This window comes from Mus musculus, chromosome 2 (assembly GCF_000001635.26).
Source record: "Mus musculus strain C57BL/6J chromosome 2, GRCm38.p6 C57BL/6J".
NCBI lineage: Eukaryota > Metazoa > Chordata > Mammalia > Rodentia > Muridae > Mus > Mus musculus.
Window position 1 is genome coordinate 129,879,449 of NC_000068.7, and position 17,933 is coordinate 129,897,381.

The 17,933-nt window shown below is 45.8% G+C and overlaps 1 long non-coding RNA gene across 1 annotated transcript; it reads right to left on the minus strand.

Annotated features, from left to right (window-relative positions):
* Positions 1 to 3,034: 3,034 nt before the first annotated feature.
* Gm39933 lies at positions 3,035 to 17,517 on the minus strand. Its single transcript, XR_866737.2, has 3 exons — positions 17,053 to 17,517; positions 8,613 to 8,668; positions 3,035 to 3,430 (listed from the first exon to the last, which is right to left on the minus strand). It is a non-coding gene; the product is annotated as a predicted gene, 39933 (long non-coding RNA).
* Positions 17,518 to 17,933: the final 416 nt, after the last annotated feature.

Sequence of the window (17,933 nt, forward strand, 5' to 3'; positions counted from 1 at the left end):
CAAGGCTCCAGGTTAGTTGATGCTCTTGGTCTTATTGTGGGGTCCCTATCCCTTCCAGGTCCCACAAGCCTTCCCCCAACTCTTCCTTCCATAAGACTCCTTGAGCTCTGCCTAATGTTTGGCTATGGTCTATGCATTTGTTTCGGTCAACTGCTGGGTGGAGCCTCTCAGAGGACAGTCACAGTAGGCTTTTGTCAGCAAGCATAACTGAGTAGCATCATTAACAGTGTCAGGGATTGGTTCTTGCCCATGGGATGGGTCTCAAGTTGGGCCAGTCATTAGTTGGCCATTTCTTCAGTCTCTGCTTTATCCTTTCCTGCACATCTTGTAGGCAAGACACATTTTGGGTAAAGAGTTTTGTGGGTGGGTTGCTGTCCTTATAGCTCCACGGAGTCCTATATGGCTACAGGAAGTGGCCACTCCAGGATCCATATGCCCCATTTCAATTCCCCGCCCCTGCTCTCCCTACACCTGCTCCCCACCCTCCTCCCTGCCCTACTCCTCTCCCCATGCCTTTTGAAGGCCACCTCGGCTCTGCTTTTCTCCTTGGAGGGGCAAGAGAAACCACTGCATGTGTTTGCCTCCAGCCACCCCTAGGTGGTGCTCTGTTTGTATCTGTTAGTATCACAGTAGGATTCTGAGATGGAGTGTTGTACTCACAGGCTGGCACAGGCACATGCAGGAGGCAGGAGGGTTTTCTTATTTCCATCTCAGGGCAGGGTACTATAGGTGAGATCTGGTGTATCCCTGAACTAATGAAAAGGATTGGGACTTGAAGGCCCTACCTTTCTCTCGCTGTCTGGTTGCCATGACATAAACAGGTTTGTTCCACTCCATTCCCAGTCACCCTGGATGCCTTGTGGCAAATCCAAGGATAATGAAACCTCTAAAATGGTAAACCCAATCTACCTTTTGGTAGCCTCCCACAAGCACAAGCCTGAAGCAGGCTGAGCCAGACCTTGACTTTGTTGTCACTAAGGAGATTACCTAGGGTGGAGCTTGCCTCCCTAGATCACTCTATTCAGCCACTGCTGCTGCTGCTACCTGCTGGAAGTCGGCCTAGCTATTCCGGAGTCTACATGCGATCCTACAATCCTACACTTGGTTACCGGCAGCTGGGCTCCAAGAATGATTTGGCGGGAATGGGCCTCCCCCCTCCTTTATAAAGCGTGTCCACCTTTAAAAATTTGAACCTTGATCAGAACACTGTCTTGGTTCCATCTTTCTCTTGTCTCCTAGTTTCCCTCTCTTTCAGTGCCGGCCTGCTATACAGGTGTACCTGTCCTTGTGAGCCGCTGGACGGCTCACAAACACCTTTCTTCCTTTGAATTTTTTTTTTTTTTCTCTCAGAAACTTTATCACAGTGGTGAGGAGCTGACTAACACAGATGACAAGCATGGCAGCCTCTGAGAGGTCGTGTGAACGCACCCCTGTTCACGCATGCACATTGTAGATAGCAAGAAGCCAGTCTGTGCAACAGAGTAAAGAAGTGACTCACGGCCGCCCAGAGACCAGTGCAGAGACTTGAACAAGTAATGTGGGTCCCTAAGGAGTCCCTCCTCTCTCATAAGGAGCCAGGACTGAGTAGCGTGAAGCTAGTGTGTGCTGCTCTGCCCCTCTCCACTCCTCATCAAATGCCCAAACTACTCCATTAATACTGTGCGGGCGGTAAGGTAAAAACCACTGTGTCAACATTTGACATGGAAATGTCTATGATCGGGTGTCTAAAAATGAACAGAAAGAAACAGGGTAGACAGTGCAGTTTTTTGTTGCCCGCGAAGTGGTGCACAGAGCAAGTCTGCTTAGGACTCTCATATTTTATTAATACCTGACATTTTTGTGGTTTGGAGGGTGTGGATCTTTATTTCTTTTTTCTTTTTGGCCAGGGTTAGTGGTGATAGTTTATATCACGGAACAAAGTGGGGGCGTTAGAAGGAATTCTGTGTAAGGATAGATATGCGACTTGGAGTCTGAAGCCAAAACTGGCATTAGAGCTCCATTTGCGCCCACTTAGCAGATAACCAAGATGTTTAGACCAGGAGCGTTTTAAACTCTTTACACTCAAGACTGCTTTGGGGGCTTCACTGGGTTAAGGTGCTTGCTGCCAAGCCCTGACAGCCCGAGTTCAAACCCCAGGACCTTCATGGTGGAAGGAGAGAACTTACTCCCTCGGGTGGTCCTATAACTTCAATGTGAGTTTATTTGAATCTGTGTAGGTTCTGGACTGCAAGAGCAGTCAGTGTCCCTACCTACTGAGCAGTGTCCCAACTGCTTTCCAGCCCCTGGAGTTAATTTAGAATTAATTCATTACTATACATACTCTTTTACCATCATCACAGAGTGTGTGTGTTCACAGCCAAAGCTTCACTATTGTTGCATGTTGTAACAAAAACAAACACTGCTACTTTCTTTACATGTCTGGTTTTCAAGTTAGTTTTGGATGGTATACATTCAGAAGGTTCTTTCTGTTGCCCAAATCTCCATGATAGCCACACTCATTTTCATCATCCATAGGTAAAGGGGTTTAGTCCTAAATAGTCTTATTTACATCTCAAAGCCCAGAAGGTCCCACCCACCCACCAAACCTTTGACCCAAAGTTTGTCCTGCCTACAAGTGCAGGGACAAAGACAGAGCAGAGAATGAAGGAATGGCCAAGCAATGACTGGCCCAATTTGAAACCCATCCCACGAGCAAGAACCAATCCCTGAAACTATTAATGGTACTCTGTTTTGCTTGCAGACAAGAGACTAGCATAACAGTCCTCTGAGAGGCTCCACCCAGCAGCTGACTGAAACAGATGCATAGACCACAGCCAAACATTAGACAGAGCTCAGGGAGTCTTATGGAGGGAAGAGTTGGAGGAAGGACTGAGGGCCCTGGAGGGGATAGGGACCCCACAGTAAGACCAAGAGCATCAACTAACCTGGAGCCTTGGGGTCTCTCAGAGACTGAACCACCAACCAAAGAGCCAGCACATGCTGGACCTAGGCCCCCTGCACATATGTAACAGTTCATCTTGGTCTTCATGCGGGTCCTCCCTCTAACAAATGGAGTGGGGCTGTCCCTGACTCTGTTACCTGCCTGTGGATCCTGTTTCCCTAATTGGCCTCTGTGCTGATATGGAACTCAAGTTGTGATGTTTGCAACTTCAAGCAGTAGCCCAAGAGCAAGTGCAACAGCTTCTGAAACCAAGGAAAACTGCAGAAGACGATGCCCACGTCACGGCACGAGTCAGTCAGTCCAGCATACTCTCCACAGCTCTCTCTGGATCCTTTGCAGTTAAGTGTGGTGCTGTGACCCATTTCTGGCTAAGCCAAAGTCTTCCAAGTTGAGTGTTAGGTAAGGGTAATGATTTTGGACACTTGTTTATCCATCCATTCTGCCTTGAACAGAGATGTATTGGATAGCATAGTGGCAGCCATCTTAGAACTATGAGGAAAAGATCAAGAAAACAGATTATTTCCTTACATAGTTGAGCTGCTGATTAAGAACCATCTACCTTTGACCTTGTGATATCATCTAATAAATCCCTGCTGGTTTATTCTAGATTGTTTTTAAAATATTTTATTTTAACCGTGTGTTATGTGTATACATGTCTGTGTACATATGTGCACATATTTGATAAAATGTTGGTACCTGCCGAGGCCAGAGGCACCCATCCCCTTGAAACAGAAGTTACAGGGCCTTGTACATCTAGGCAAGTGTGATACCAACTCAGCCACACTCCTAGTTGCACACTAGCTTAGTGTAATCTGGCTGCAGTTATACCATTGCCTGCATAATACATCATTGCTGTCAAATCATGACTGTCAAATGACACATTGTTATTTCAATTGACCAATTTTTAATGTTAGCAAAATGATAGGTTTTGTTATGGTATGTTCATACATACATACATACATGTCCTCATACCTTCATTTCACCCATCCTCCATTTCCCTCCGTCTCTGCTAAAACCTTCATTTTACAACCCCCCCCCCCATCTCCTCTGTACTGCTCTTCTTGGTCCTGTCAGTCATTAGAAGGGCAGCTCTTGAAGAGCCTGTTTATTGCAACACCACACTCTTCTCTGCAGCCCTTGCCCGGAATACTGGTTTCAAATGCAAAGGTGTTCCCATGGAGACCAACTGGCACAATCCTCCCTCGCACTCCTACCACTCTGGGATTCAGAGACCCTCCTCCAAAGCAGCTCCATCTAGTCCCTCTGGAGCCTGGGGAGGAGGGAATCGGGCTTGCCATGACCACTAATGTGGTAGGTGCGGTGGACGCTGTTTCACAGCCCCTTGGCACCAAGCAGCTGAGCAGCAGTGAGAGCACTGAGCTGGTGACTGTCCCACGGTAGCCACCAGCTGCATCCACAAGCCACCTGGAGCTATAAATACTCCTCCTCTTCCTCTTTCTCTTCCTCTTCTTCCCCCTCCCCTCCCCTCTTCCTCCTCCTCCTCTTCTTTTCTTCTTCTTCTTCTTCTTCTTCTTCTTCTTCTTCTTCTTCTTCTTCTTCTTCTTCTTCTTCTTCTTCTTCTTCTTCCTCCTCCTCCTCCTCCTCCTCCTCCTCCTCCTCCTCCTCCTCCTCCTCCTCCTCCTCCTTCTTCTTCTTCTTCTTCTTCTTCTTCTTCTTCTTCTTCCTCATGCATGCAGCATTTTAAAAGATTATTTCCTAACTTATTTGTTAGGCTACATACAATGTAATAGATTTCCCTATGGCATTTCCATCATACATCTGTATTTGGGAACTAAAGTTCTCAGAAAAAAAGTTGGGTCTTTCAGTGAACCCTCTGCAAAAGTGATTGATTGATTGATTGATTGATTGATTAGAATGTCATTCACTGAGGAGACTTTGAAATGTTGCAAGTCTAGAGCCTAATTATCCTGGGCATCTTTAGTTCCCTTAATAGCCATTTATTGCCCTCCTCTGTGTACCTGACATAGCAGTTTTGTGACATTAGGCAAATCCTTTGGAATTAGGCAAATCCTTTGGAATGTACCGAGCACCAGTTTCTAACCAACCCCAAAGCTAAAACTGTCATCAGAGAGCGCCCGAGGCCAGAGCAGAGCTTCTCATGCTTTACCTTAACCTCCCTGCTTAGTGTCCCACCTGTGTATGTGGCAAACTCCTTGATTTATGACTCTCTTTGTTCTGTTGCTATTAGAAGTTCATGAAACTGCTGACATGCTAGAACATGGAATTTGGTGCCTAGTGGTTTGAATAGGAATGTTCTCTATAGGGTCAGATGAACACTTGGTTCCCAGTTGGTAGTGATGTTCAAGGAAAGTTTGGGAAGGGCAGCCTGATGGAAGGAAGTATGTCTCTGGAGGGGACCTATGGGATGGTAAAGACTCCCCACCATTTCCAGTTTCTTATCTGTCCTTTATGCTGGTGGTAAAGAATGCATCCTCTCAGCTTCTTGCTCTGGCCACCATGTTGCTTCTTCATATCATAGACTCTCACGCCTTGGCAACCATAGCCAAAATAAACTCTTCCTTAAGGTGCCTCGTCATAGTGTTTTATCACAGCAACAGAAAAGTAACTGACAGATGCTGGAGGGGATGTGGGCAAAGTGAAACCGTATTTACCGTTGGTGGAGCTGCAAACTGGACCAGCTGCTCTGGAAGTCAGTGTGGAGAATTCTCAAAACTACATCTACAGTGTGGCCCAGCTACGCTATTCCTGAGAATGCGCCCAAAGCCCTCAATACCCTACTCCTCAACCCTTTTCTCAGCCGTCTTCACTGCTGATCTGATTTACAATAGCTGGGGAAGGGAGACGTGAATTTTCTCCAACTGATAAACGGATAAGAAAAATGTATATGCACACCGTGTAAGAAAAATCACCTGTAAAGGAAAAATAACAATGAACCTGGTAGGTAAATGAATGGCATAGAAAAGATAAGGTAGAGTGGGGAAACTGAGACCCAGAGAGCCAAACGTTGCGTGTTCTCTCTCCTCTGGGGTTCTTAGCTCCATATCTTCCAATGTGAGTACAGAGCTTGGAGTAATTGCAGAAGTGAGCAAGGGGGAGCTATGGGGGCAGGCGGGTGGAGTGGGGATCAATAGGAAGGGGAGGAGTGATACATGTGATGTGTGGGATGCAGAGTCTTAGGGTCCCTATTGCTGTGGTAAACAAACATCATCATCAAAAGCAAGCTGGGGAGGAAAGGGTTTAGTTTATGTTCACTTCAGTCCATCACTAAGGGAAAAGCATTTGTTGACAGGTTCCTCCAGGGAGTGGTGTCTGGGCTTGCAGTCCTGCCCCAGCATGGAGCTTGGGAGGCAGCCATATTTCTCTGGGCTCAAAGTCAGGTCTTAAATCCGAAGGCCCCATATCTAACAGTCCAAGGACAACTTTCTGAAACAAGTTCTCTCCTTCCGCCGGGGTAACCAGGCTTGCGCAAGTACTTTTTACGTGCCGTACCATCTCACCAACTCTACGCTATGAGTCTTACACAGAAAGACTTACACTTAAGTGGATTTTGGTTGATGATGCAAATTGAGGCTCAACTTACTCTGTTGCATGGGAATTCATTTACTTCCTGAGCATTTGTTGTAAAGATGATTCCTTCCCTCACTGAATTGTCTTAGACCCAGCGTTAGAAGGTGAAGGGTTATTTCTGGACTCTGAATTCAGACTCACTGAGTAGCCTGCCCCCCTCCCCCCAACCCCCCCAATGCAGACACTACTAGAAGCTGTCCTGGTGTTCGTAAGGTGTAGAAGGACAGTTCTGCCTCTGTCCTTGGCTGTCAGATGACTGATTTACCAAGGGATTGGGGATTCCTCAGAAATCTCCCCCTGGGAGGATGAAAAGGCTAAAACCTGGTGCCAAGTAAGGGTGAGGTAGGGTTAGGGAAGAGGTGGATGGTAGCTGGTGAGTGGGGACCTGTCCCCTGGAAAGAGATTCCACACAGCTCTGACCTTTAGTCAGACTGCCTTGCGAGAGACAGACTGGAGGCCAGACATCGAGTGAGTAGGACCACACCTTGACCAGCACTGCTTAGTGATGACAAAATGGACTTTACTAACTTAACAGAACCTCAGTTTTCCCCCAGTCTAAGGGCCAAGCGTGTTGTCAGAGCATCAGCAGCAGACCTCTCCCCATCCTGCAATGATCCTCTTTCCCACTGATGTATTTGAAAAGCATCTCCGTTTATGGCTTTCTTTGTTCTGTTAACTATAAAGAGCGCATGAAATTGCTACTCCACGGAACATGGCATTTGGGGAGATCCGAATCTCTGTTCTTGGGTTGTGGTCTAATTTTAGCACTAGAATAAGTCATGTCCTGTGTCTGCTCACACCCCCAACCCCCCAGGGTAGTCCAGTCCATTGGCACCAAGCTGGCCTGGAGGAAAGGAAGCTTAACTGGGCACTGGTGGGTGGTGTGAAGGATCTCAGGTGACAGTGACTTCACAGGCAGTAAATACACACAGGAACAGCTCCAGAGAACGGGTTCATTTATTGGGGAGAAAGACAGGGGGTATTTATGGCCCTGGGGAGGTGTATAAGGTCCCTGGGGCAAGGTTTGGGTGGCTGTGTACAATTGACCATGACAGGGATGTTGGAAGATACTACATCTAAATACTCAGGAGCTATAGGGTCCTGGGGTGGGGATGGGGGTGGGGGTGGGGGTGGGGATCCTTATAAGACCATGTGAGGCCTAATAACTGTCAGGGTAGTATTTTTCTAATTCTTTCTAAGATTGATTGTGGCACTGTCGGTATCATGGCACCAAGTTGGGAGGGGGTAGGGAGTCGACTCTGACAGTCCTCATCTGAGGCATCTCAGGCTGTAATTCCCTTGACTCTTCCTTTATAATCTGGGGTCATTACAGTCCCACAAGAGGTGTTTCTTGTGCTAACAACAGTGATCATGTGGGATTTATAGCTCAGCCTGGAAAATGTCATCAGAAAATTTTAAAGTCTTTTGATTTAGCATTACAGGGTTTTGTTTTCCTTATCAATCTGAACTAAGAGCTCAGATTTATTTCTTAGTATGGGATGTTAATAAGTAACCATTTTAGCCAGAATTGTCATATCCTAGGTTTGGGCCAGTGTGGTGGCATCTGACTTAGAGACAGAACTACCCCTGCTTTGAAGGCCTGCATGCTCCAGGCTCAGATTTGACTCCACACCCATGTTCTTGTGCCCCAGAGTAAAGAATTGGACCATGGATTCATGGTTAGAAACAGAAAGAGACAGTTCATTAAGAAAGGGGAAATGATCCCCATAAGGGGAGTGGGCTCGTGAGGATAGAACTAAGCATGTGCTAGACCATGAGCCCTTAGAGCCCACCTGCGCAGTACCCATCTGTCACATGTCTGTATTTTATGAGCTGTCATTGAACATGCTTCATTTGTTTTATGAAGCCCAGCTAGGAAGGAACTTGCAGTCTTATCTGTCAACTGGCTTCTTTTACCTACCAACCCTGATGTGGCCTTTTTCAGTCTACCTGCCAGCCACAGGTACCCAGGGCCACTAGGGAGCCTGTTCTGCCTCTTGTGGAGGAGTTGGAAGGCCCCCTCCCCGAAGAGAGAGGCTAGAATAGTTCAGCCATGGAGTAAGGGAGAGCAGGGAGGGTTATACTAGAGCCTTAGAGAGCCAGAAACTGGACAGCTACTCACCTCTGTTGCTGTGCTTGAAGTGGTGTGGAAGCATCTCTCTGAAGTCCTCCAGGAAGCTTGAATTCAGAGAGAATGAAGTAGAAATGAGTGCCTTTAGAAGTCACTTAAGCTCATTCTCTAACTCTTCATGTGGAACAAGCAGGCCTGTGCTTAGGGCATGTTTGGAGGAGATTCTCCTGCCTTCAAATGTATTGCTTTGAAACACTTTTTGAGTCCAGTCTTCTTTTCCCTCCATTCTATGTTGACCCATTGATTGGGCACAGAGTAAGACAGAGAGGTCGGGGAGATTAAGAGTTATCTCTAGGGGGTTAGAGAGATGGGTCAGCATCTCTAGAAAACTCAAGGTCAGGAAGGTGTGCTAAGATTACTCTGGGGATTGCAGGGCATCCACACCCATCCATGCTTTGAATGCTTCATCCAGAGGTTCTTCTTACACAGGAGTGATGGTCTGTGGTGGGGCCTAAGAACATGTATGTCGTACATGTTCCAGGCAGTAGTGATGCTGGCCGGTAACCATGCTTTAAGAACAACTGACTGATAGAGCTTTAAAATCCCTCTTCCAACAAGGTTTCTCGAACTGTCAATGGCATGAGGCTCCATTCTCTTTGTTTAGACAGATATTGAGGCCGTTATCACTTTCTTCCTGGTTACACCACAGACAAACAAGAGCATAGGTGCCAACTGTGTGGCTCAAGGCCCAGCTCAGTCATGGCTAATTCTCTTCCCTCTCCTGAGTAGAAAGGTCTAGTGTGTAAGAAGCAGGGCAGGTCTTCTCTGCTTCCAAACAATGGTATAGCTCAAATGAATCCCTTTTCTCTGTACCTTGGAATTCTCATGGGAAAAAAAAACCATGACAAACAGGCTTGATTTCTAGTCAATATCCTTCCCTCCCCTAACACCACCACCACCAAAAGAATCTGTGAGTTCAGAAACTGCATGTAGTTATCATTCTAGTTGGGTCATAGCCTAGTCTAGAACATGCGTTCTAGAGTCCACCTTGGCCACCTCTCTCTCACATATACATGTGTTCTTGCTGCTGTGGTTTGACTTGGGAGTGACTGGACCATGAGGATTCTGCCCACATGAATGGATTAGTGTCACTGAGGAAAGAGTAGATCAGTTATTGCTGAGTGGGCATGTCATAAAGATGAGTGCCTTCTCTCATTCTTGTCACTTCTTGCCCTTCTACTGTCTACTGTGGGATGGTCAGTATGAATTCCATCAGTAGATGAAAATAGCATCTTCTTGAATTTCCCAGGTTCCAGACGTACAAGCCAATTAAGTTCTTAATGAATTACTCTGTTCTTAATAAGTTACTCAGTCTCAGGTATTCTCTTATAACATCAGGGGAAAAAATTACACAGCCTACAGACCACATACCCACTGTCCTGTTTGTCCAGTCTTTGTAAGAGCTACTAGAGTAATTTTTTTCTGTAATACCCTTTCCCACCTTCTTCATGGAATGGGTTCTGCTTTGGGAGCTCTAGTCTTCCCCAAGATCTCTTTAACTAGTCCCCCCCTCCCAAGCCAGGCAGCATCTGTCCCTTTATCCCTGGTCCCAGTAGTAATTTTGTTGTTGTTTTGTTTCTTTAAACAATACAAAGGATTGAAGAATTGAAATGAATTCCTTAGTGTTTTGAGAGAACATTTAGCACTGTATCCCAGATGTTCTGAATCAGACCTGGCCATTAAAAGTTTTATGGTGTTGACTCTGGATGTTTGGAAAAGCCACATGGAAACCTATTTTACATACACACATACCCTTTCATAAATAGATTTAATTGGAGTTACCCAATGTAAGCGCCTCCCACAAACCAGAGGTTGTCAAATAGAAAGCCCAGTGCCAGGTGTGGAGCACCTCCCCTTTAGTTGTTGTTAGGAGTCGGGGCCTCCTCAGAGATCCCCAAAGCAATTCAGGTAATTGCTGCTGCTGTTGGTATGAGCTGGATAGTGAACCCCTGTAGCCGAAGACACCATACACTTTGGTCATAAGTGATGGAAAAGTCAACCTGGCACTGACTTGGAAGCTTCTTCCTTAGTGGCTAGACCTACCAGTGCTGGAAGGTGATATACAGGCTCCGAGTGAGAAAAGTCTTAACAGTCTTTTGCAGCTGTGAACCCTGTGAGCTATAATAATGCCTGGTATGTAGGCTTAGATTTTAAAAACTTAGTTTTAATAAGGATTCTCAAATGCTTTGACTCCTCCCCCCACTTCTATCCCACTGTCCAAAGGAAGGGGAGAAAGGATGGTAAATAGGACAAGGGATGTGGATCTGTTTAGAAGTAGTTCCTTGGGGACAATTTCAATCTTCATTTGTCAGGATACCAGCAGTTCAGTTCAGTAGTGTCAGGATACCAAACACTAATCAGCAGCCACTACAACACAATCCAGCAGAAACTGCCAGGCCTCCGCAGAATTGGCATGAGTCAATCAGGGAGTGACCAGGGCCAGCCGGGATGCCAGGAGAAGTTCTCTGCTGCGCCTCTCTTAACAAAGCAAAGGTCAGTGACGTTGAAGACTTGAGACCAATTAACTGTTAAAGCTAGCTATGCAATTACACAGTCACTGACTGTTGAGTCCTATCTATACTCTCTCCAAACATCATGTGTCCTCCCACGGATCTTGCCTCAGCATCAGCAAAATACCACATGAATCTGTCTTAGCAAAACACTATGTGAGTCTGCATCGCATGACATATCCAGAAACTTCCACTTCAGTGGTGTGCCAAGATATATGCCTGTGGATGGCATAGAGGCATGAATGTTATGGGGAATAACCAATCACTTTCTGCTTGTGGTCTGCCTGGTACTGTAAATCTGGCCAAAAATCCATGCTAGGAGAACTCACAGGCCCCAGAAGTCAACCTACTACTATTATTCTATCAGAGAACTTTTTCTACACCTCAGCTTACATTGTTCCCTTTCCCTGACTTATGATATGTATCTCTAATATAGTAGATAAGTTATAAGATGAAATAGAAGGGACTGGAGAGATAGCTCAGCGGTTAAGAGCACTGACTGTTCTTCTGAAGGTCCTGAGTTCAGATCCCAGCAACCACATGGTGGCTCACAACCATCCATAATGAGATCTGATGCCCTCTTCTGGTGTGTCTGAAGACAGCTACAAGGTACTTACATATAATTAATAAGTAAATCTAAAAAAAAAAAAAAAAGATGAGATGGAAGATAATGATGGCTTCTCCTGGATCCAAGAGGAAGATTCAGTGACCCCGGCTTCCTTCAGAAGAGTACCTGATACGAAGGAGATGATCAGCTAATCTTAGCTCTTATTCTGGGGTCATGATGAGTTTTCAGGAGTCTTAAACTCTTCATTTGTACTTGATGTAGAATGGGCGACTTTTAGCAGAATCATCTAGGTACTTGTTAAAAATGAGGATTTCTCATGAAAAATGTGGATTTCCCCCCTCACCTAAGACCGCTCAGACCATACTGTGAAGGAGCCCATGAGGCTTCAAGTTCTGCATGTGCTGCTCTTGCATCTGGATGATGTACAAAATAGAGTAAAGAAGGAAAGCTGTGTGGTTGGCTGGGTGGTGTCTGAGCTCGGATCTGCACAAGGCATTCAGCTGGGATCAGGACAATCAGAGCAAAGTATTCCTGAAGAGTCTGGTGGGCCTTCCAGAGTAAAATGGGATAAAGGGTACAAAGAGAGGCCTCTGCCCATCCCTCGTAGGCTGGGAGTACACTGATATAGCCTGGTCCATGCCTGGCCCCTGCTCTGCATCCTCTAGAGTATTGGCACCTGCTTAGCACAGCCAGAATCGCTCTCAGACCTCATACACACTCCATTTGAGCTTCCTCCCCGTGTCTCTACTGGTAACTAGTGCCTTGTTCCTTCTCCTCCATCCTTCAGCCCTAGTTATTATCAACTTGCACACCAGACCCCATGAGAAGACAGAGAATGAATGGACAGAGGTGCTGTAGTTGAGGAAACAGAATTATAGAAAGCACTTTATAGACACAATTTATTCCTCCTGCTTTTTCTATGCCTGGACAGTGATCTGTCTTTTTAGGCTAGTTGAATGTACATTGCTAATGTCAAGTGCAGTGTATAAGACAAATGGCATGAATGAATGAATGAGAGAGAAAGAAAGGAAAGAGAGAGAAAAAGAGAGAAGGAAAGAGAGAAAGAAAGAAATTACCTATAGATGATGAACCAATGCATGGACAGGTACAAATCCTTCACTTGAGAAAAGAAAGAATTCTACCAATCAGGGGCAACAAGGATCTTCTTTCCAAGCCTGGATTTGAACCACCAGAAGGAAAATTGATCTCCCTGACCTATTGCCTGCTCAGCTATCTGTAGGCTTCAAGGTTTTGAAAGTATGGGACCCTCCATTTGTCCTTTGTCAAAGTCTCTTATTACTATGCTTTTCAGAAGGTCTATTTTCCTTTAGTTTTCTCTTTGTAAAGATTCCAACCTAAAGACAGAGGCAAGCAGATGTTTGTGAGTTCAAGACCAGCTTGGTTTATGTACTGAATTCCAGGACATCTAGGGATATAATAAATAAACAAACAAAATTAAAAATGAAGAGGAGGAGGAGGAAGGGAGGAGGGGAAAGGAAGAGAATTTTCACTTACTCTCTGGCTGTTCTTAGAAAAGGACCGGTCTCCACATTTCAGTGGAATAAACTTTTCACTTCATATTGCTTACTCTGTATGGACTTACAGATTACAACCACCTGTAACCATTGGCCTCCAAGGACAAGTATAAGACTCTGCTTTCTCAATGCCAGGCAGTGAAGCTGAACCCAAAGTGGGTGCCTACACGGAGATGCCGAATGAATCATACCTGACCCAAGCCATCACGGCAGCTGCCATTCTCCTTCAAAACTGAGAGTCAGAGCATTGAGAGGGGTGGGCAGCCGTGAACCTGGTCGATGATGGCCGGAGAAGGACAGAGAAGAGGTGGGCCTGGGAATTCTGATGTGAAAATGAAACTATCAGAGAAACCTGGCAGCAGATCTTGGCTAAACAGTGCAGTCTGAGTCTCTATATTTAATTAAATTTATTTATTTATGATCACTGCGTTTCTGGGCTTTTTGGTTTATTTTAATTGAAAATAGGTTTTTTTTTTTTTTTCATCTCCTATATCTCATGAGAAAGATGGGAGGCCTGGAGGCTATAGCCATTTAACAGACCTGTGTTGACGAAACCATATGTGCAAAGCCACAGACAGGACTAGTCCTCTATCCTTAACAGTCAGTGGCAGCAGCTGGCATGCCTTCCTCTAGCCCTGCCCTCCTCAAGCCCACAGGGCCTTTCTCTACATGTAGAAAACAGGTTGCAAGTCAAAAAGGGCGCAGCCCAGCTTTGTTTCCAGGTTCTGTAAGAAGCAGAACTCTCCAGTTCTCAGTTTCAATCTTGGCTCAGTCTGGCTGGTTGCCTAAGAAGGAATGACAAAGCTGATTTCACTACCGCTTCACAGACGGAAGATGGAAGAGGAAATGGGATGCGTAATTTGTCAAAGTAAAAGCTTTTTCAGATGTCAGTAGCTGAGCATCTTTGGGGAGTTGCTCGTTCAGGGCCTGATGGGATTCACTTGCGTAGATTGTGTATTTCAGTGCCCCCTTGTCTATCAGCCTTCTGCAGTATGACACTCTAGCTCTGACTCGGAAGCCCTAAGAGGAGGACCGTTTGGGGGACTATTTATAGTAACACTGGACCTTACCCAAGGATAGCATGAATAGGCACAGACAATGGTCACTCTCGGTATGACTTTAGGCAGTTTGGGGGCCACTTTGATCCTCATTTTCCCTGTGGTTTATGGCCATGACATCCTGAAGCCAATACAGAGCTAAGTGAGATCAAATGTGGTGTAATAACTGGTGCAATAAAGTAGAAGTTTTTTTTTTAAACTATCTTCAAAAAATTGTATTCTGCTAAAGACATAGGTGCCCCGAGATGGTCGGTAGTGCTGATAGCAGTGCGAGCGACAGTGAGATCTGCTGTCAAATTTTCTCTGGATCATTACAAATCCAGCCGCTGTCCCTGCAGGCTGCAGTCTAAATGGAGAAAATAAAACATCAACAAGATGTCTGGAAAATGGCTTTGTGCTTAAGTGCTTAGAATGCAGATTCAATTCTGGCTGTAAATGTTAGTGGTGTTTTTTTATCAGTTCTAACAGATAAATGGGCAGAGGCAAAAACTAATCAACCGTTTTATTCCTCCTAAGAAACAGAGACACGCAGCGGCCCTGAGTCAGCGTGGCCCGGCATTTAATGTGAGGGTGGTGTTTGGAACTCGCTGCTCCGTTTTCTCAGCTAAAACGTATCACTCACTTACAAAAGATAAAGTCCAAGTAATGTACCAATCCCTAGGGAGGAGGGAACCCATTAGGTGGTTAAGGAGGGAACCCATTAGGTGGTTGAACTATAGACTCTAATACCACCAAGGGAGGTGTGGAGTCAGGGGGAGGGGGAGGACTCTGGTCCAGTTAGAAAGCAAAAAGGAGAAAAAGATGGCTGTTCTTGGTGTGCTCGAATGGAGCAAGAACCTTGAACATGTAGACCTCTGCTTCCCAGGAGATGTGAGGTCAGGCCGGCCACTTGTCCTGACTGACCTGTCTCTTCAGTCTTAATTATGTGGGTGTACTTTTGTCTAGCTTGAACCCAGGAATGCTTGCCAGAACTGGCAATTTCTACCTCAGATTTCACTTGATTTACACCAAACCTACAGTGCTCTCCCACTTACCTAAAGTCACAGAGCTAAATAAATAAATAGATAGATAGATAGATAGATAGATAGATAGATAGATAGATAAAGCAAGCCAGAATCCAGTCTGCCCTCTCTGTATACAGCTACTGTGATCCATACAGTAATAATTTTAGCTAGGACTACAAGGGCCACCACTGAGGCGTCAATAATGCACTTCTTTATTAACGCAAGTTTGTTGTGTAACATGAGATGGGCATGGGGAAAGAATAGACATACGAACAGCAGATAAAAGGCATACTTTCAGACGGAGCAATCGCAGTGAAGAAAGGAGGCTGTGGGTTTTTCAGGGGTGGGAATGAGGGGCAGCCTTAAACTGAGTTCTGGGAAGAGTTCCTGGAGGAAGTGACTCCAAGCCTGTATTAGCAATCCTGCAGCACGGCCTTCATCTGCCTCCCAGGTCCACCAGGGTACCAGCACCGGCAGGGCAAACGGATCTCAGTTCACCATATGGAGGGCCAAGAGGAGGTCAGAGGGGCTGAAGAGAGGGCTTAGCTGTCAAGATTGGTTTCTGCTCTTCCAGAAGACCTGAGTTCTCTGCCTGGCACCCACACAAGGCGGCTCACAACTGCCTGGAGCTCTAGTTCCAGGGAATCTGATGATGGTCATCTAGACTCCCTGGGCACCTACGCTCACGTGGCATAAACCCACCCACAGACTGACACCCACACAGAATCAAAAATAAAAGGAAACCCTTCCTTTTGAAAAAAGAGGAGGTCAGGATAGCTAGATTGAAGGAAGCTGGTGCAAGAAGATAAAGCAGAAGTGGTTGGCTGGGCTGTGGCTCCTGGAGGGAGAAGACTAGATTTTCTGTCAGGTGAAGACGGAAGTGACGTAAGAGTTAACTACCTTGTTCGTGTAGAAAACTTAGTTGAATGTATAGTATGGGTGCCTAACAATCATGATAAAGTGAGATGAAAAGCCACCCGGAGGCCTTGGCACTGGAGGGTAAGCAAGGCCTCCTTTTCTGTGTTTTCTCAGTCAGCAGCATTTCATACCTGGTTCCTATAGACAAAGTGCATGGTAAAGGAGTATGGCAGTAAAGTGTGGGTCTCGTGCATTAGCCTCCTCTTTTAGCCAAAGGAGGAAGAAAAGAAATGTATTTTGTGTCCTGAAGGTACTAGAACATTTGGAGTTTTCCACCACACCATGCTTGAATATAATCTGCCTCTAGAAGTTTCCTCCAATCTCCCTAGTTGCTGCTTCTTGATCTTTTTTGCAGGACATCCTCTAGGTGGTGCCTGAGCATTGACCTTCCTCAGGGTCATCACTGGACCCCCCCCCCCCCTGTTTCTGCCTAGAGGACCACGTTCTGTCTTGTGATTTTTTTGCATGCATCTGTATGCTAAGTCATAAGTTCTATGTTTTGCTTACGCCTCTTTGAAGAGTTCTGGAGACCCGTGTGCCCTACAGCTTCCTGATTTATCACCTGTGTGCATAACAGAAACTTCACGCTTCACCTACTCTAAGGAGAGCACCTAACCTCCATTCCCAACTCTGCAATCTTCCCCAGAGCTTCATGTCCACAAAAGTTGCACACACATCTATTCCCATCCAGATGCGCCAGCTGCTCCCCTAGCTAGTGTGTTTGCCTGTCCATCTTCCCTTCAACAAACCCTGTCGGTTCAGCCCCTGTTGGTCCACTTCCCATCATCCCCTCTCCCCTCCATTGCCTCTGGATAATGCCTCTGCAGGAGTGGCTTACCTGACCTGACCTGACTCCATTTTTCCTTTCTTGGAGCCATTCGCCACAAGTCAGTCAGATCTTTCCAAAAGTGAGACAATCCATGCTGTTCTTTGTTGAAAATGTCATTGTCTCCCTTTTGCACCTCAGATAACATCAATGCTTTTCCTGTGACTCCTGACCACCTCCTGATGTTGCTGGCACATCTCTCCCCTGCTTCTGTGTGTGCCAGGCCCTAAGGACTTGGAGTCAGGCCATTTATATCCATTGTCCTTCTGCCTGGAATATGCTTGTTTTCTTTTCAAAGTGGCTGGCTCCATTCTCAACTGGATCTGAAGTCTTCTCTCCGTTCGATCCTTATTCTCTATCGTGTCTCTGGATTGTGCTGTGTGAACAGGGCCACTTGTCTTGGTGTCTCTGAAGGAATCCTGTGTGAAAATCTCAAGTAACTGGCAAGTGATTGTCACATGTTGCCCTGCTTCAGATGCTGACAGATGAGTGCTTCCAGCAGCGTGGCTGGCACACAGAACAATGAGTGCTGTATCAAATGCAGTGAGTTTCATGATGAAGGCCACCCAGAATTATAGTGTTTCCTCATCATCCACAGCAAGGGGGCCTCTGTGGAAACTCGGCAATCCACTCTTTCTAAGTCAATGTAAGTTGGCCATTTTCTTACTTGAAGAGTGTCATGAATTTTGTTTTGATAAATGAAAACATTTTCTAAGCTGCATACAATCACTGGCCATGTTCCATCTTCATTTCAGGCTAGCTCGTTTCCAGAAAATCTACACTAATGAGAGTTAGTCAAAAGTCTGGAAAACAATATCTTGATGTATTGTGGGGAGATCATTATTAAATCCTTTAGTTAAATTCAAGTTTCTATAGACAAACCACCTTCAATG